We start from the raw sequence: 17,303 nt of genomic DNA on the forward strand, positions 1-17,303 counted from the left end.
TGAGGGAATTACTGAACTGAATGTGTTCAGCAGCAGAGCAGGGACATTGGAACTGAAAGTGGTTTGAACCAGGAAGTACTGAGTGTGAACATGGCTTCCAGACAGCAGGAGAAAAGTTTGTCCGAGAAGGTAATTTGTCCCATTTGTCTTGATTTCTTCACTGATCCGGTTTCACTGGAGTGTGGACACAACTTCTGCCGCTCCTGTATCACCCAAAGTTGGGAAAAGGAGAGAAACTCCTGCCCAGGATGTAGACAGGAGTTTCCAGAAAGAAACCTCAGAGCCAATCGGATCTTAGTGACAGTTGATTAGGATTCAGAAAAGTCACGTTCCTGAGAGAATGAAGAATAAGTCTGGGAAATTTAAGGAGCCTTGGATAACAAGGGATATTGTGAACCTCGTCAAAAAGAAAAGGAGACTTTTGTCTGGTCTGGAAGCGTGGGGACAGTGGAAACTCTTGAGGAGCAGAAAGAATGTAGGAAGGTAGTGAAGTGGGAAATTAGGAGGGCTAGGGGGGGTCATGAAAAGTCCTTGACAAGTAGGGTTAAGGTGAATCCCAAAGCTTTTTATTGATATGTAAAAAGCAAGAGGGTGGCCAGGGAAAGGATTGGACCACTTAAGGACAGTGGGGTAAATCTATGTGTTGAGCCAGAGGAAATGGGCGAGGTACTAAATGAGTAGTTTGCATCGATGTTGACCGAAGAAAAGGGGTTGGATTCTCCATTATTGAGGCTATGTCCCCACGCCGGTGTAAAAACCGTGGAGTTTTACTCCTGAAATTCCTGCAAAATGTTAAATGAATTCATAGCCCTGCAGGGGGCTAGCAGGGACCCGGAGTGAATCTCGCAGCTTTTGCTGCAGATATGCGCCCCTGCACTTCTGGGTCAGAGGCCGCGCCTGCGCACGGCGGTGACCTCCAGCGGCCGCGCCATGCTCCATGGCGGACTCGGACTGTGGAGCCATCCCGATGATGCGCCCGAGCCTCAACCCCCGCACATTAAATCGCCAGCCGCCTATAGGGCAGCACGGTAGCATTGTGGATAGCACAATTGCTTCATAGCTCCACGCGAGCATCCCGACCGGCAATAGGTGGTTAGTTCCACGCCGTCGGGAACTCAGCCGGTCGTGAGCAGAAGATTTCTGAGCGGCCCTTTGGCAATGGCCCCCCGGCGGCGTGGCGTACTTCACGATAGTTTTCGGTACCTGGGTATTCAGGTGGCAAGGAGATGGGAGTAGCTCCACAAATTAAATCTGGGCCGGTTAGTTGAACAAATGAGGGAGGACTTCCGGAGGTGGGACATGCTCCGGTTGTCACTGGCGGGGAGGGTACAGACCATAAAGATGACGGTTCTCCCAAGATTTTTGTTAGCTTTTCCGTGTATCCTTATTTTTATTCCAAAGGCCTTTTTTAAGCGGGTGAACTTGGTTTGTGTGGGCGCATCAAACCCAGCGAGTAAAGAAAGTGTTGCTGCAGCGGAGCTGAGTGGAGGGAGGGCTGGCACCGCCGAACTTTAGGAACTACTACTGGGCGGTGAATTTAGCCATGATTAGGAAGTGGGTAGTTGGGGAGGGGTCGGTGTGGGAGCGGGTAGAGGCAGCATCATGAGGCGAGTTAATACGTCCCCATCATGTGCCAGGCTCAGCCTGATACAATTCAAGGTGGTTCACCGGGCACACATGACTGTGGCCCGGATGAGCAGGTTTTTGGGGTAGAGGAAGGTGTGGGCGATGTGCAGGAGGGCCCGCAAATCATGTCCACATGTTAGGGGATTCAGGCCGGGATTTGCAGATGTTTTATTTTTTTTAATTTATGTCATGTCCAGGGCGTTAAAGGTGATTTTTGGAGCGTCGGAAGACACGGGAGTCCAGGGGGCGAGAGACGCTGAGGTTTTGGACTTTACCTCCTTGGTAGCCCGGAGACGGATATTGCTCGCGTGGAGGGACTCAAAGCCCCTGAAAACAGGCGTATGGGTTAGCGACATGGATGGGTTTCTCAGGCTTGAGAAAATCAAGTTCACCCTGAGAGGATCATCACTAGGATTTGTTCGGAGGTGGCAGCCGTTTATCGACTTCTTGGGGGGGTCAGGGAGCAAGGGGGGGTAGGGGGGAGGGAGTTAGACTATGTCGGTCTAGCTTAGCCAAGAACTGTGGGAGATGGAGGGGTGTGTTGGTGTGTTACGCGTTGAACTATGTTTATGGGCGAACATGCAGGGCGGCATGTGGCGCAGTGGTTAGCACTGGGACTGTGGCGCTGAGGACCCAGGTTCGAATCCCGGCCCTGGGTCACTGTCTGTGTGGAGTTTGCACATTCTCCCCGTGTCTGCGTGGGCTTCTCCCCCACAACCCAAAAATGTGCAGGTTAGGTGGATTGGCCACGCTAAATTGCCCCTTAATTGGAAAATAAAATAATTGGGGACTCTAACATTTAAAAAAATATCTGCACTTGTGTCTTTTGTTGTTTTAAAACCATAAATGCCTCAATAAAATGTTTTATAACAAAACAAAAGGCATCTTGACAAGCACATGGATAGGATGGGTATAGAGGGATACGGCACAAGGAAGTGCTGAGGGTTTTGGCAAAGGTTGGCATCATGACAGGTACAGGCTTGGAGGGCCGAAGGGCCTGTTCCTGTGCTGTATTGTTCTTTGTTGAATCTGGCTGAGAAAGCTCGAAAATTAAAGCTGAATGGGAAAGAGAAGGAAAGTAAACTTCACTGTGAGGAACATCAGGAAGAACTGAAGCTGTTTTGAGAAACTGACAGGAAATTGATGTGGGATTTCCGGGAACACTTGATTCCTGTCGACATGCCCTTCTGTTTCTTTCCCCCTCATGTTCTTATCTAGTTTCTCATTAAATATATCTTTACCCTTCACCCCAAACACACTGTGTGATCCTGAGGTCGACACTGTCATCACTCTCTCAGTAAAGACGTTTCTCCTGAACTCCCTATTGGATATATTTGTAACTACATTGGGCTGAATTCTCTGTTCGTGAGGCTCAGTGTTGACTCTGGGGCAGGATTCATGGAGTTCCACAACAGCAAAACTGGCGCCGCATCTGGAGCGATTCAGCGACTGTTGAGGGATTAGCACCGACGCCACGTGGAACACAATCGATTCCAATGAGAAACGGTGCTGGATTCGCCAGGCCTGAGATTGACACTCAGGAGGCTGACAAGCTGCAGCTACATAGACACACTTCACTCCTCACACACACCATCCCAGTCACCAAGATGGCAGCGAGGAGAGCAGCTTCATGATTAATGGACCCTCCTGGACGGGGTGGAGGAGAGGCGGTTGACCCTGTGGCCCGGCCCGGGAAGGAGGCTGCCAACCGGCGCCATTCGCTGTGCCTGGCGCAGTTGGCAGAGCCGGTTAACGCCGTGGGCAACACCAGCCAGACCGGCCAGCAGGGCCGAAAAAAACTGCACGACATCCTCAGGGCGGCCAGGGTGAGTCGGCAGCACTGTGCCCCTGCCCCCCCCCCCCCCCCCCGCCCGCCCCCCCCTCCCTCCCCCGCAACCCCAAACCTGACCACATGCTGGCTCCCATACCAGCCCCATGGCCGGGTGAACTGGCCACTGAGTCCACCAGCTACCCACCTCCTGGGCTGCAGGCCTCGGACTGTCTAACACGGTCATTTTCTGTTTCACTCACGCCAGGAGAAGGCCGCCAATACCCGCCGGGAGGGGGGGATAACTGGAGGAGGACCCCCGGACCTGCGGCCCCTCACCGTGGCAGAGCGGAGGGCTCTGGATGTGGTCGGTGGCCCTTAAGAAAAGGAGGTCGCCGGGGTGGAGTTCGGCCGCGGGCGAGGATGTGAGACCCTGCTGAGTTACCATTCCCCGTGACACGTGTGTCAACAACTCCCCAACACCACCCCCACCCTCACCCCCAGCCTCAACCTCACCCCCAGCCTCACCCCCACCCTCACCCCCATCCCCACCATCACCCTGACCACCCCCACCACCACCCCTATCCCCACACCACCCACACCCTCGCCTCCCCCTCACCCCCACCCCCACCCCCAAATCCCCCCCTCCCCCCCCACCCTCAATCCCTCAATGCACCACCCACACCCCCGCCTCCCCCTCACCCCCCCCCACCCCCAAATCCCCACTCCCCCCCGGCCCGTGGTCTAATCATGCATCTTGTCTTGTGTCTTGCAGGAGCTGCTGAAGATGGGATGGGTCCACCAGTGTCCCCCTCTCCCAGCCAGTGCCCCCCGCCCTCAGCCAGTGTCCCCCGCCCCCAGCCAGTGTCCCCCGCCCCCAGCCAGTGTCCCCCGCCCCTAGCCAGTGTCCACTGACCCCAGCCAGTGCACCCCGCCAGTGTCCCCTGGCCCCAGCCAGTGTCCCCTGCCCCCAGCCAGTGTCCCCCGCCCCCAGCCAGTGTCCCCGCCCCCAGCCAGTGTCCTCCGCCCCCAACCAGTGTCCCCCGCCCCCAGCCAGTGTCCCCGCCCCCAGCCAGTGTCCTCCGCCCCCAGCCAGTGTCCCCCGCCGCCAGCCAGTGTCCACTGACCCCAGCAGTGCCCCCCGCCAGTGTCCCCCGGCCCCAGCCAGTGTCTCCTGCCCCCAGCCAGTGTCCCCCGCCCCCAGCCAGTGTCCACTGACCCCAGCCAGTGCCCCCGCCAGTGTCCCCCGGCCCCAGCCAGTGTCCCCTGCCCCCAGCCAGTGTCCCCCGCCCCCAGCCAGTGCCACATCCAGAGCCCCCCCTTGAGACAAGCAGTGATGAAGTGAGAAGCCCAGACGCCAGCCATCCGTCCGAGACTCAGGAGACCCCGGAGCTCGGGTCGGAAGGTGACAGTGATTTTCCGTCTCAGCGTCTCCAACCCCCCCCCCCCCGCCCCCATCCCAGAGACACTCACCTCGGTTGGGCATGTTAGTGAAGAGGCTCCTGGGACACTATCTGGTGCGCACCACACAGTCGACCCGGTACAGCAGGTGGAGTTTGGAGCTCCCGAGGGGCGGATGGTCGGAGGGCAGGCTGAACCCTGGGACGAGCTGCCGTCCAGATAGGTTTCAGGCCTCTGGAACGGACGATCCCATTGATTGAGGAGGTGCAGTCACAGAGCCAGGGACTACATGAAGGGTTGTCGGCGAACATCCAGCATCTGCAGGTGCAGTTGGAGGAGTCCAACCGTGTGGAGGAGCAGGAGGTGGTGCCGTCCAGGCCAACACCACACGGGTGGCGTCCGCGGTGGAGGCACTGGGGGCGACGGTTTCGACCATGGATCAGCATGTCCAAGGCCTGGGGCATTCTGTGCAAGCGCTGGCCGAGGCCCAGGACAGGGCGGCCCTCTCACAGGCAGCCATGTGCCAGAGCCAGCTGGAAATTACAGCGGCGCTCCTCAGCATGGCCCAGTCACAGCAGGCCATGGCTGGGAATGTCGGCGGCATTGCCCAGGCGCTGACCACCGTGGCACAAACTCAGAGGGAGGTGGCCCAGTCCCAGAGGGAAATGGCGCAGTCACTGGCTGATGTGACACAGACCCAGAAGGTGGTGACACAGTCAATGGGTGATGTCGCGCAGGCCCAGACGGAGATGGTCCACTCCCTGTGCTCCGTGGAGACTCTGGTCGAGACCTGAGCGGGTCTCCAGGACTGGCAGGGCCAGGTGGCAGGGGAGCCTCGGTGGATAGCTTTGCTTGTCCACTGCCCCACGGAGCAGCCCGAGGCCATCGAACACCCAGAGGGAGGAGGAGGTGATGGGACCCGTGCAACAGCACCTCGGCCCCCCCCCACCTGCTCTTGTTCTTGGTGCATCTGGTGGGCAGCAGGCAGAACAGGGCGGCATCACGCCACCCGGGACACCCGGGCAGCAGCCGGGCCCATCCAGGCCCAGTCGCTTCAGAAGACCCAGGTCACAGGCCGGGAATCACAGCAGGCCGCCTCCACTCCTGATGTCCCGTCTGTGATCCACCAAGATGTAGCGTTAGGGTCTGTAAGGCCAGAAGGTTAGACACCGGTTACGTTGGCACGGGTGCAGGGCACAGTTTAGTTATAGGAGCGAGGGCACAAATTAAACAGCTGTTCACACTGCTACAACCTGCCTCGGTGCTCTGTCAGATGGGTGTGAGTGGGGGACTGGGTTGGCCACAGAGGGGTGCGGGGGGGTGTGTGCGGGGGAGAATGAGCAGATGAGCAGGCCTTGTGGGTAGCTTGCCCCCCCTGCACCCTCGGCCGTTCCCACCACCATCACCCCAAGGATTCAATGGCACCGTGTGATGGTGTGGCCAGCTCGCAGGCAGGGATCACCCAGGTGGACGGTGGAAAGTGTCACCTTGGGCAGGAGTCAGACATTGTCAAACGATGCGGAGAACCAGGGCCCATCACAGAGCGGGTTGTCATCACCCCGTAGTGGGGCAGGTATGTATCATGGAGGGAGTTGCAGGCGGTGAGGTGTCTGGCGGAGGGGAGGGGGAGAGGTGTGGGGGTGGGAAGCGGAGTCCATGCTCTTGACCAGTCCCTCCCCACCCCCTCCCCCATCTCCACCCGAAGTCAGTGAACCTGGAGGCAATCAGAGCATCCCGTGCGCGTTGGCCCTGGCGCACACATCGTGCAGCCTCCCGTGCCTGCCTGGGCTCCATGTCCTGCCCATCTCCCCCTCCCCCTCCCCCTCCTCCAGCACGTCGCCCCTCTGCTGCGCGATGTTGTGGAGGACGGAGCAGGCCGCCATGATGCGGGCGACCCTCCCAGCGTCATATTGGAGGCCCCTCCAGAGCGGACCAAGCACCTGAACCGTATCTTCAGGAGGCGGAATCACCGATCGATCATGCTCCTGGTCGCTGCATCGGCGTCATTGTCCTGGGTCTCGGTGGCGGGTTGTGAACTCGGATACGCATCGTCAGCCACGACCACAGCGGGAATCCCAGGAGCCAAACCCCCGGCAGGTGGGGAGGGGTGTCTTGAAGATGTCTGAATCGTCGAGGGTGCCAGGACGAAGGCGTACTGCACACGGCCCGGGTATCAACCGCACACGTGAATGATGTGCAGCTGATGGTCACATGGACCCCTTTCGGTTTGTGGAGAGCGGCCTGTCATCTGCAGCTGCTTGTAGGGGGCATGTCAGCGATGGTGGCGAAACCCGCTGCCCGGGCATTCTGGGAGGCTAGGTCCACATTGAAATGGATTCATTGAGCCGCCTGGGCATATAGGGCCTCCATGATGGCACGGATGCACCTGTGCACCGAGGTCTGTGAGATCCCGGACAGGTCCCCACTCAGTGCCGGAAAGGACCCCGTGGCATAAAGGTTCAGGGTGACCGGGGGGGCGGGTGTCCTCCCCCATACCCCTGCAGTGCCAGGTGTGCCATGATCCGGCAGATATGCTGCACAGTCTCCCTGCTGAGCCGGAGTCTTCGACGGCATGTCCGGTCCCACAGGTCCTCGGTTCACAGGCGCTGCCGGTACACATGAGGCCTCATGCAGCGCATCCTCCTGACCTCCTCATCCTCGGCCTATAGGGCAGCCGGCTCTCCATCGTGGGCAGCTGCCTCCTGTTCCACTGCTGCCCGCTCCACTGCTGCGGCTTCCTCCTCCTCGAGCAGCTCCAGCTCGTACAGCCGCAGAACATCCCCCAGGGCTGCGGAGACAAGCAGGAAGGCCATCATTGCTGGTTGTGTTCCAATACCCATTGTCTGCAGGGGGTGAAAGGTTGATATGTTTGTTATGGGAGAGGTGGTTTCAGAAGCCAAAAATGTATCGTGGAGTTCAACCAACCCCCACCTTTAATGGATTGTTGCTTTTGAAGCACACGGCTTGTTCCCCAGGTGTAGTATTACAATTATGGACACGTGGTTTTTAAACAAAACAATGTTTATTCCATAAACTCAAATTAACCTTTTAAATAAACATTGGATCTCTTAACACCCCTTACTTCAAAGATAACCCCGAAAATAATACAACACTACCCAATCCTGCAAACTGTTCCTTTACACATCCAAAAGACTTCACCTTCACAAAAACAGTAACACACCAGGTCACAGTTAATACATAATTTCTATTGGGTGGCAGAGATATATCAGCTTGGTTGATTCAGCTCCAGCACCTTGCTTTTCTTCCTGCAGCTCACAGCCAAAAACACAGTCACACCCAAGCTGCTGTCTTAAAACTGAAACTAAAACTCAGAACTAACCTCAAAATGGAGCTCAGCTCCACTCACTCTCTGACATCACTATTTTCTTAACGGTACATTGCTTAAAAATACATTTCTTAAAGGTACTCTCACATGACGTGTTAGCATGGGGCTTACCCCCGTACCCAGACAGATCCAACCGGCTACATGGTGGCCCCAATTGGCACTGTGGCCCCTATCCCCAATGTCCCCTCCCCCCACCGGCCCGTCGGCACCCGGCACTGTGAAGCTTCTGGCCCTGGCGCCCGTCCCTGATGACAGGGGTACCGTCAGCTGGCACAGCCCTTGCCAGCAGTACACTTTGCGGCCCCCTGCCGGCGCCTCCGTAGGGGTTACAGTGGGAATTTCCCTGGGTGGAACGCCTGGTGCCCCGCCAGCAGGTGTGGCGGCATGGCGGAGGGTGGGGTGCAGAGGCGAAGGGGTGGGGGCACCCATAAGTCCAGTGTCACTCTGCAGAACCAATGGCCAAGGTGGGTGGTCAGTGGGGTGCGCAGCAAGATGGCTGCTTTGCAGGCCACAGCAATGGCGGTCCATGCCTGGACACCGCCTCAATCTCAGGGGGTTTTGATTTATGGGATTTCGTTTTTGAATTGGAACAGTTAAGGGGGAATCCATTCAGTGTTTACATAGATTACTGCAGCTGTGGGGTGTCTTTATGTTTGTAATTGATAAAAATTCTTGCTGTGTGTTTATATAAATGTTAACTAAGTTCTTAGAATAAAGCTGGTTTTGATTAAAGTATCTGGGAAGATGGTTGAATCACTCCTCAAGTGAAAGCTCTTGTGCTCATCCTAGCCAAATTTAACATAAAAGCTAGAGGTCAGGTGAACTCCATAATACACTTTGGATTTTTAAACCCTGGCCCATAACAGTATGTATGAGATAGAGTCTGTGAGCGGGATTCTCCGAACCCCCGCCGGGTCGGAGAATTGCCGGGGGGCGGCGTGAATCCCACCCCCGACGGCCGCTGAATTCTCCGGCACCGGAGATTTGGCGGGGGCGGGAATCGCGCTGCGGAGTCCCGCTGCTTCTATGACGGTCCCGCCGGCGTAGATTGAACCAGGTCCCTTACCGGCGGGAGCAGGCGGCGCCGGCGGGCTCCGGGGTCCTGGAGGGGGGGCGCGGGGCGATCTGGCCCCGGGGGGTGCCCCTACGGTGGCCTGGCCCACGATCGGGGCCCACCGATCCGCGGGCGGGCCTGTGCCGTGGGGGCACTCTTTTCCTACGCACCGACCTTCAGCCTCTGCAATGGCCGACGCAAAGATGTACACCCCCCTACCCCCCGTGCATGCGCGGGGATGACGTCAGCAGCCTTCGGCCCCGACTAGCGTGGCGGCAAAGGCCTTCAACGCCAGCCGGCGGGGCGCCAACCACTCCAGGGCGGGCCTAGCCCCTAAAGATGAGGGCCTAGCCCCTAAAGGTGCGAAGGAATCCGGTTCATGCCACTCCGTCCCGCCTGGACCCCCCGCCCCACCGGGTAGGGGAGAATCCCGCTCCGTGTCTGAGAGAGTGTTTTTGTGTATGGGTGAGGTAGAAAGTGTGTGTGTGTCTGTGAGTCTGTGAGTCTGTGTGCACGGGTAACTGGGTGATTGAGTGTGTGAGTGTGTATGGATGTGAGTGTGTGTGTTAGTGAGAGAGAGTCTGTGTGTGGGTAACTGGGTGATTAAGTGTGTGAGTGTGTATGGATGTGAGTGTGTGTGTTAGTGAGAGAGAGTCTGTGTGTGGGTAACTGGGTGATTAAGTGTGTGAGTGTGTATGGATGTGAATGCGTGTGTGTTAGTGAGAGAGAGTCTGTGTGTGGGTAACTGGGTGATTAAGTAAGTGTGTGAGTGTGTATGGATGTGAGTGTGTGTGTTAGTGAGAGAGAGTCTGTGTGTGTGGGTAACTGGGTGATTGAGTGCGTGAGTGTGTATGGATGTGAGTGTGTGTGTTAGTGAGAGAGAGTCTGTGTGTGTGGGTAACTGGGTGATTGAGTGTGTGAGTGTGTATGGATGTGAGTGTGTGTGTGCTAGTGAGAGAGAGTCTGTGTGTGGGTAACTGGGTGATTAAGTGTGTGAGTGTGTATGGATGTGAGTGTGTGTGTGTTAGTGAGAGAGAGTCTGTGTGTGGGTAACTGGGTGATTGAGTGTGTGAGTGTGTATGGATGTGAGTGTGTGTGTTAGAGAGAGAGAGTCTGTGTGTGTGGGTAACTGGGTGAGTAAGTGTGTGAGCGTGTATGGATGTGAGTGTGTGTGTGTTAGTGAGAGAGAGTCTGTGTGTGGGTAACTGGGTGATTAAGTGTGTGAGTGTGTATGGATGTGATTGTGCGTGTTAGTGAGAGAGAGTCTGTGTGTGGGTAACTGGGTGATTGAGTGTGTGAGTGTGTATGGATGTGAGTGTGTGTGTTAGTGAGAGAGAGTCTGTGTGTGGGGAACTGTGTAATTAAGTGTGTGAGTGTGTATAGATGTGATTGTGTGTGTTAGTGAGAGAGAGTCTGTGTTTGTGGGTAACTGGGTGATTAAGTGTGTGAGTGTGTATGGATGTGAGTGTGTGTGTTAGTGAGAGTCTGTGTGTGTGGGTAACTGGGTGATTGAGTGTGTGAGTGTGTATGTACGTGAGAGTGTGTGTTAGTGAGAGAGAGTCTGTGTGTGTGGGTAACTGGGTAATTAAGTGTGTGAGTGTGTATAGATGTGATTGTGTGTGTTAGTGAGAGAGTCTGTGTTTGTGGGTAACTGGGTGATTAAGTGTGTGAGTGTGTATGGATGTGAATGTGTGTGTTAGTGAGAGTCTGTGTGTGTGGGTAACTGGGTGATTAAGTGTGTGAGTGTGTATGGATGTGAGTGTGTGTGTTAGTGAGAGAGAGTCTGTGTGTGTGGGTAACTGGGTGATTAAGTGTGTGAGTGTGTATGGATGTGAGTGTGTGTGTTAGTGAGAGAGAGTCTGTGTGTGGGTAACTGGGTGATTAAGTGTGTGAGTGTGTATGGATGTGAGTGTGTGTGTGTTAGTGAGAGAGAGTCTGTGTGTGGGTAACTGGGTGATTGAGTGTGTGGGTGTCTGTATGTACGTGAGAGTGTGTGTTAGTGAGAGAGTCTGTGTGTGTGCGAGAGCAGAAACTCTGAGACTGGGTGTGAACCCGGACACACACTCTGCCTTCCTCAGCCTCCCTCCCCAACCACCCATCCACAAAGCAGGTGGGGAGAAGAGGAAATCCCCAGGCTGAAAGAAAATCCACTTCCAGCCCTTTACCCCACTTTTGTATGAATTCCGCCAAGCCCACCACGGAATGTGTGCCCCCAGAGGCAAGGTCAGTGTTAGTGAAAAACAAGCCCTTGGCTCAGGCCTGGTCCCCACCACTTGTTTGACAACCAGGATTTAGGGCCCAGTCTGTCTCTCTCCAGCTCTGCTCCTGAGGTGAAAAGATAAACTGAAGTTTTCGTGGTGAACTCTATTTCTTGGAACTTTTTAATGGACATTTTTAGTCATCCCTCTTTTTTGAAATTTATTGCGGTGACAATGATATTTTTCACATTCACGTCTAATGTTGAGTGAAAACTTTTCTCACCCAAATTTGATCATCAACCCTTGAGTGAGTAATAGAAATGTGGCTCATCCAGCTGGAAAGGTTGGACAGGCCTGATCGAGGCAGTCATAGAATTGGATCATAGAATTTACAGTGCAGAAGGAGGCCATTCGGCCCATCGAGTCTGCACCGGCTCTTCGAAAGAGCACCCTACCCAAGGTCCACACCCCCACCCTATCCTCATAATCCAGTAACCCCACCTAATCCCCATAACTCAGTAACCCCACCCAACACTAAGGGCACTATGGGCAATTTAGCATGGCCAATCCACCTAACCAGCACATCTTTGAACTGTCGGAGGAAACCGGAGTGTCATGATATCCATATCAGCATATCATGGTGCAGTCACACACACACTGATGGACAGGCAGTTGGACCAACCAGCACATACATAACATCGCAGCCAATCACCAGTGAGAGCACACGCACTATAAAACAGGGAACACCACAGTTCCCGCTCATTCTACCAGGAGATAGCTCAGAGCGCAGAGCTCACAGCACGCCACTCAGACATACACCATGTGCTGAGTGCCTCTCAAAGATAGTGATAAGGCTGGGTCCACAGGTTAGCTGGTGAAGCACGTACCCAGGCCAGGAGTTAGTTGTTACCGTTGGTTGGACAATAAAACAGAGTTGTACAGACCTGTTGGATAATTTGTGCATCAGAACTGGGTGCAGACATGGAGCACCCGGAGGAAACCCACGCACACACGGAGAGAATGTGCAGACTCCGCACAGACAGTGACCCAAGCTGGGAATCGAACCTGGGACCCTGGAGCTGTGAAGCAATTGTGCTATTCACAATGCTACCGTGCAGTCCTTCTCTGTCAACTCAGATTTGTGTTTTCTTTATTTCAGGAGGAAGCATCTCGGAAGAGGAGGTAAGACATGAACTTAATTTTCCGGAAAATATTTTATTGAGGCATTTAGAATTTTAACACTTTTCAACAATAACATTCAACAGGACCCACAACAAAATAACCATCAATCCCCCCAAACACAACTCCCAACCAACATGGCTTAGAAAAACACACCACCAGCCCTTCAAACCCTCACGCCATCGGTTTTCCTACCCTTATTCGTCACTTCCATGCCTCCCCTCCCCCCATCCCCCCCCACCCACCCCCCCATCCCCCCCCCCCCACCAACTCGTCTTCCCACTTTCTCTTCACCTCCCCTATTGGGGCTCCTTCCCACTCCATCAGCTCCTTATAGATCTCCGAGACCTTCCCCTCCCCAACTCCAGTTCTCGACATCACCTTATCCTGCAGCCCCCTTTGCGGGAGGCGTGGAAAGCTCGAGACCTGCTTCCGTACAAAATCCCTCACTTGCAGGTCCCGGAACCTGTTCCCACCGACAACTCAAACTCCTCCTCCAGCTCCTCCAAACTCAGAAAACCCTCATCAATAAACAGATCCCAAATCTCTCGATCCCCACCCGCTGCCACCTCTGAAACCCCCCGTCGAGCCCCTCCGGAGCGAACCGATGGCTATCGCATATTGGTGCCCACACCGACGCCTCCTCCAAACCCCTGTGCTGCCGCCACTGTCCCCACACCCTCAGGGCTGCCACTACTACCGGGCTTGTGGGGTACCGAGCCGGCGAGAATGGCAGAGGTGTTGTTAACAATGCCCCCAAACTCGTGCCCTTACAGAATGCCGCCTCCACTCGATCCCACACCGACCCCTCCCCCACTACCTACTTCCTGACCATTGATATATTCGCCGCCCGGTAAAAGTTAATAGTTCAGAAGAGCCAGCCCCCCTCCCCACGCCTGATTCCAGCAGCACCTTCCTCACCTGCGGGGTTTTACCGGCCCAATTAAAACCCAAAATTACCACATTCATCTTCCGAAAAAACGCCCTGGGGGTAAAAATTGGGAGACACTGAAAAACAAACAGCAACCTCGGGAGGACTGTCATTTTCACAGTCTGTACCCTCCCCGCCAGAGACAGGGGGAGCACGTCCCACCTCCGGAGGTCCCCCTTCAACTTCTCTACTCGCCTACCCAGGTTCAATTTGTGGAGCTGTCCCCCTTCCTGTGCCACCTGGATACCTAAGTACCTAAAGCTCCCTCCCACCACCTTGAATGGCATCTCCCCCAATCTCCTCTCCTGCCTCCTTGCCTGATCGCAAAAGCTTTTACACATATTCAATTTATACCCCGAGAACCGGCCGAATATCCCCATAATCCCTCCAATCCCCCCCCCCACGGGTCTGATATACATAAGAGCAAATGATCCGCACAGAGCGAGACCCTCTGCTCCACCCCGCCTCGCACGATCCCTTGCCAGACCCTCGAAGCTCGCAGCGCCATTGCCAAGGGCTCTATGGCCGGGGCAAACAGTAGTGGGGAGAGTGGACACCCCTGCCTCGTCCCCCGGTACAGCCTAAAATACTCCGACCTCACCCAATTCGTCCGCTCACTCGCCACCGGTGCCTGATATAGCAACTGGGCCCAGTCCACAAATCCCTGCCCAATCCCAAACCATCCCAGGACCTCCCATAAGTACCCCCACGCCACCCGATCAAAGGCCTTCTCCGTGTCCATAGCCACCATCAGCTCAACCTCGCACCCTTCTGTAGGCATCATGATAACGTTCAAGAGTCTCCTAATATTGGTCGCCAGGTGCCGCCCCTTAACAAACCCCGTCTGATCTTCCCCTATTCCTCCTGGGAAACAATCCTCAATCCGTGTGGCCAGGATCTTTGCCAGCAGTATTGCATCCACATTCCATAAGGAGATTGGTCTGTATGATCCACAGTTTTCCGGGTCCTTGTCCTGCTTCAAAATGAGAGAGGCCGACGCCTGTGACAACGTCGGGGGGGGGAGCACTCCTAACTCCTTTGCTTCATTAAATGCCCTTACCAACAGTGGCCCCAGCATCCCGGAAAACTTCTTATAAAATTCCACCGGGTATCCTTCCGGTCACGGGGCCTTACCCGATTGCATTGCCTCTCGCCCCTCCGTTACCTCCCCAAGCCCGATTGAGGCCCCCAGGCCCTTGACCAGCTCCCCGTCCTCCCAAAAATTGCCTCATCCCCTCTTCTCCGGCTGAGGGTTCTGATTTATACACCTTGCTGTAGAAATCTCAAAACACTCCATTCACCCCCGCCTGATCCAAGACCACCTTCCCCCCCCCCGTATCTCTCACTTTCCCCATCTCTCTCGCCGCCTCCTGCTTCCACAACTGATGCACGAGCATCCTGCTCGCTAATTCCCCGTACTCACACACCGCCCCTCTCACCCTCCTCAGCTGTCCCACCGCCTTGCCCGTGGATAGGAGACCAAATTCCAATTGTAGCCTCTGGCGTTCCTTCAAAAGCCCTTCCTCTGAGCTCTCTGCGAACCTTCTGTCCACCTGTAGGGTTTCTCCCATCAGCCTCTCTATCTCCCCCCTGCTCCGCCTTCTCCTGGTGTGCCTGAATAGAAATTAATTCCCCCCGATAACTTCCTCCAGCGCCTCCCAGACCATACCCGCCGACACCTCACCCGTATCGTTGATGTTTATATACCCCCGGATTGCCTTCCTCACCCGCCCACACACCTCCTCCTCCGCCCCGCTCCCCTCCCCCCGCTCCCCTCCCCCCTGCTCAAACATTAGTGCAAACAATCAATAGGAACAGAACAAAGAAACCAGCCGCCCTCATCCCTTGACAAAGAACAAAAAAGAAAAAAACAGAACTGAAGCCAGAAACCAAGGGAAAACAGGAATGGTCCCGAACAAAAGTCCTTCCACCAGAGTTCAAGGTCTACCTTCTCCTGCCAGTCCATTGTCTGTCATAAACACCGCTGCCTCTTCCAAAGATCCAAAATATAGTTCCCGGCCCCATACGTCACCCATAGGCGTGCCGGGTACAATAGTCCAAACTTCACCCCCTTCTTGTAGAGGGACGCCTTGACCTTATTGAAACTTGCCCTCTTCTTGGCCAGCTCTGCATTCAGGTCCTGGTACACGCGAATCTCACTGCCCTCCCAGGCGCAGCGCCTCGCCTGCCTGGTCCACCTCATGATTCGCTCCTTACCAAGGAACCGGTGCAGCCGCACCACCATCGCCCTCGGCGGCTCGTTCCCCCCGGAGCCTCCTCATCAACGCCCTGTGAGCTCAGTCCACCTCCAACGGCCGGTCAAACGCACCTTCACCAAGCAGCTTCTCGAGCATCTTCCCTGTGGACGTGCCGGCATCGGCCCCTTCGCACGTCTCCGGCAGACCCATGATCCCAATATTCTGCCTGCGTGACCGGTTCTCCACCTCCTCCACCTTCTCCTCCAACTGCTTCTGGTGGCCCCGCATCAGCCCCATCTCCACTGCCATCGAGGTGACCTGCTCGTCGAGCTCCCCCGCCAACTCCTCCAACGTCTGGATTGCCCGACCCTGAGCTGCCAGTCTCGTCTCCACGCGGTCAACCACCGCCTTGATCGAGTCCACCGCCTGGACCAGGTCCTCCAGACTCTCCTTTCGTTGCTGGGTGAACTCCTCATTCAAGAAACTCACCAGCTGCTCCGCCGACCACTGAGCCGGCAAGGCCGCTTCCTGCCCCTTCGCCATCTCCACGTGCATTTCCAGCTCCACACCCACTTCGACCAACTTGTTCCTTCTTTTTCGGGCACTTCTGGTCCTCAGCTCCATAAACTAGAGGGTCAATCTCCTCTACTCACACTCCTAAACCTTGTTCCACTTGAAAACCGGGGGCAAAGCCCCAAAAAGACCGCCACGAGCGGGAGCTCCCAAATGTGCGACCACTCACTCCGTGGCTGTCACCGGAAGACCGGTAGGACATGAGCTTTACTGAAACTCAGGGCAAGTTGGGAAAATTACTCAGCAAAGTGTTTCTGGTCAATTTATAATCAACTATTTACAGGATTCACAATCGGGGTAAAAAGCTGTCAGGAGCAGATGGTGTCCTGTCCATCGGAAAATTCAACAGCCCTTTCCCGTTCCCAGTGTGGAGAGGAATGCTGGATGTCATTAACCCTGGTAAAACTCAGATAAGTTCCTCTGTCCTGATTTATATCTTGGGCTGGATTCTCCGCCGTCAGGATTCTCCATTTTGCCGGCAGCCCGGAGGTTTCCCGATGGTGTGGAGCTGCCCCACAATGGGGAACCCCATTGACCAGCCGGCGGGACGGAGAATCCCGCCGGCGGGGTGAACCTGAAATCCGGTGCGGCGGGACGGAGAATCCCGCCGGCGGGGTGAACCTGAAATCCGGTGCGGCCGGACGGAGAATCCCGCCGGCGGGGTGAACCTGAAATCCGGGGCGGCGGGACGGAGAATCCCGCCGGCGGGGTGGACCTGAAATCCGGGGCGGCCGGACGGAGAATCCCGCCGGCGGGGTGGACCTGAAATCCGGGGCGGCCGGACGGAGAATCCCACGCCTTATATTTGAATCATTTTCTATATAAATATCAAAGAGAGTTTATGTTTAAATGATTTGTTATAAAGAAATGAGGATAAAAATGGTCCTGATTGGAATTAAAGTCTGATTCATGCATCTAATCCACTTTCTAAACATCATTCTCAGCTCGGTCAGCTGAAACTGTCGGCTCCCTAAACATCACCAACACAGGAACTCTCAGATGAAGCTCTGTCTCCAGAACCCATCCATA

At 55.5% G+C, this 17,303-nt stretch overlaps 1 long non-coding RNA gene across 1 annotated transcript; it reads left to right on the forward strand.

Moving 5' to 3' along the window:
- LOC140390531 (uncharacterized) lies at positions 1 to 16,694 on the forward strand. Its single transcript, XR_011934658.1, has 3 exons — positions 1 to 129; positions 12,553 to 12,575; positions 16,558 to 16,694. It is a non-coding gene; the product is annotated as an uncharacterized lncRNA (long non-coding RNA).
- The last annotated feature ends 609 nt before the right edge of the window (positions 16,695 to 17,303 follow it).

Source organism: Scyliorhinus torazame, chromosome 14, assembly GCF_047496885.1.
Source record: "Scyliorhinus torazame isolate Kashiwa2021f chromosome 14, sScyTor2.1, whole genome shotgun sequence".
In the NCBI taxonomy this organism is placed as follows: domain Eukaryota; kingdom Metazoa; phylum Chordata; class Chondrichthyes; order Carcharhiniformes; family Scyliorhinidae; genus Scyliorhinus; species Scyliorhinus torazame.